This window comes from Symsagittifera roscoffensis, chromosome 7 (genome assembly GCF_963678635.1).
Source record: "Symsagittifera roscoffensis chromosome 7, txSymRosc1.1, whole genome shotgun sequence".
Taxonomy (NCBI): domain Eukaryota; kingdom Metazoa; phylum Xenacoelomorpha; order Acoela; family Convolutidae; genus Symsagittifera; species Symsagittifera roscoffensis.
Genome location: NC_087068.1, coordinates 2,108,616 through 2,111,029, shown reverse-complemented (window position 1 = coordinate 2,111,029; position 2,414 = coordinate 2,108,616). Strand labels below are relative to the sequence as shown.

The 2,414-nt window shown below is 37.0% G+C and overlaps 1 protein-coding gene across 1 annotated transcript in view; it reads left to right on the top strand.

Moving 5' to 3' along the window:
• Positions 1–1,013: 1,013 nt before the first annotated feature.
• LOC134851687 (tripartite motif-containing protein 3-like) overlaps positions 1,014–2,414 on the top strand; it is a 40,579-nt gene continuing 39,178 nt past the window's right edge. Inside the window, exon 1 of the mRNA XM_063867877.1 lies at positions 1,014–1,492. The gene's annotated coding sequence lies outside the window, so the exon portion shown is untranslated. The remainder of the gene's footprint in view (positions 1,493–2,414) is intronic.

The following is a 2,414-nucleotide window of genomic DNA, read 5'->3' as shown; positions in this document are numbered from 1 at the left end:
AATGAAACGCCGCACGACGTCTATCATATATTTAACTTCAACCAAAATTCGACTGGTCTGACTACTGCAGACCTTTGATTTCATCCGTCCGAATTTACTGAGCTCCTTAGACTTAATATCTCGAGGGAGCGCGAGAGCTGAAATTCCTTTAAGAATCAAATCTCAGTTAAATGACGACGAAGTTGCTGACTCTAAACAGCACACATCGACAACGGCGAAGAGCTGATTTCGAAATATAGATCAGCAATACTGAAACGAGTCCTGTGCTTAAACAGTATTCATATAACCTCGCATGTTGCACCCCAACTACTTTGCCGGCGGACAGGGGCACTGGGTAGGAACTAGCGGAAACCTAATCAACCTTCATCTCCTACAGAGATGAAGTACTGGAAATCAATAGCAACCAGGATCGAAACCAAAACGAAGCTAACTCCCCAAAATCCCGCAGACAATGGCGTTGGCCGTAGCTAGTACACAACATCAAATTGGGTATGTTTCGTTTTCTCGACCTATGTTTCATGTTTCGACTTTCTCGACCAAAATCGGTTCTGTTTAGACTTTATGCTCGTCTCAAAATTGCTTCTCGATCGCGGGATTTCGTTTGTTCGACTTTCAAACTGCACTTGCTTGACTTTCAAAGTCGAAACATAAGTCGAGCACCTCGACCCAGGTCAAATTCAACCTTTAGCTTCTAAATGGACAAAGCTGTAAGGCACAAACCAGAGGACGGAAGAATCCTAATATATTATTTTCTCGACAAGGTCCAAAACATCACCTTGTGTGTATCGTATCACATATAAGAAAAAAAATACCAAGTATGATCGAGAATCGAGATATTTTTATGAAAAATTGCCTTATCATGTTTAAAGCAACAACAACGATATTCATTAAAGCTGTACCACATATTTACCAGAGTTAGCTAATGTAACAAAAATTGTGTTTTTTCTTTGATTATGATGACATGTTGGTTAAAACTTTCACGTGCAAAAAAATTTCTCAAAGGCTTAACTTAGTATAGAAAGAATAAGCTTCGTATATAAGATTATGTTATAAAATAACTGCGAACCAACAACAAATCCAAAGCTTTCGAGCAAATTTATTACAGATTTTGTTATGTTTTTTATTAATAAATCTCAATAAACTTACCCATTTTGAAAACCTTGCGTTAAACTCATCGAGTGTCTTCTTTGAAATAAATTGTCTTATTTTTTTTTAAATTTCAATAATTTTCACATCTCTTCATACAGAAGGAATTGTTACAACAGATATTTGCTGAGATGGTGTAATTTTATTCTAGTTTTCAGATAATACTCACAATAATTTATGACTCTGCTAAAACTTGTTGTTGATGAAAAACCTTATCTTTGTGAGTCAAACTCGAAACAATCAGTTCCCATTTTTGGTTCATATTCTGACAGTATTACATTGGCTCCATCATATTTGATCTATCTGTTTTACATACAATAAGGGCCTTTCTACCTAAAAAACAAGCGTGAGTTGCTATTTATTTCACATTTTGGGAAGAACTCTTAGCTATTGAGGGAAAAATTCATTGTAAATAAGGATTAGCCAATCAGAATTGAGATTCAACAGTCTGAAAAATAGTTGTGAAAAATTTATAAACACAAAAAATTTCAGGGCATTGAGGGCAATCGTGCATTACGAGACCAAACCCTATTTTGGATACGCTCACCGGTGTACGATCCTGAAACCCTCGAAAAAAAAGCCTTTGAACATGTTCCGAATCAAATTGACAAAGGAATCCACTCGCCAAACTGTTGCTGAGTTCACATTTAGCAAATATGGCAGGTTGTTGGGGGGATTCCGCATTTGTAAGCGGAGTCCGCAAATTTTTATAGCATTACGTTAATGCAAGTGAAACTGCAAATTTATAATCGGAATTTACAAATGTAAGCGGATTCGGCACATAACTCGCTAATTCCGCTTACAATGCGGATTACGCTTCAAAAATGCGTTTTTGGATTCCACAAATTGTACTCCTGCAAAGTTTGCTGCTTTTGGAGCGATTTGGAGGGATCCAATGTTTTAGACATTTCTCCCCAGAAATCCACACCAGCGAAATTATCAAAGAACAATCGGTTTGTTCAAGATTCCACGACAAAGTCGTTTTTTTCAGCCTATAATGAAATGCGCATAAAACTCAAACAGTACAAAGTTTGGCCTTGTAACGTTATGGTCAACTAAAATGCAGCAAAATAAGGAGGTGATAAAATAAAATTGGTCTAGTGCGTGCTGCAATCTTGACAGTCCAACTACCCGAAATGCTTATGATTAATTGAAGCACCGAAGCGCACAAAACTCGTTCAACAACTCTTTCCTTGCTTTCTGTTAACTTTGTTTTCGGTTTTTTGCATAAACCATCCAGTGATTGAGAGCATGTTACAGTTTCATAC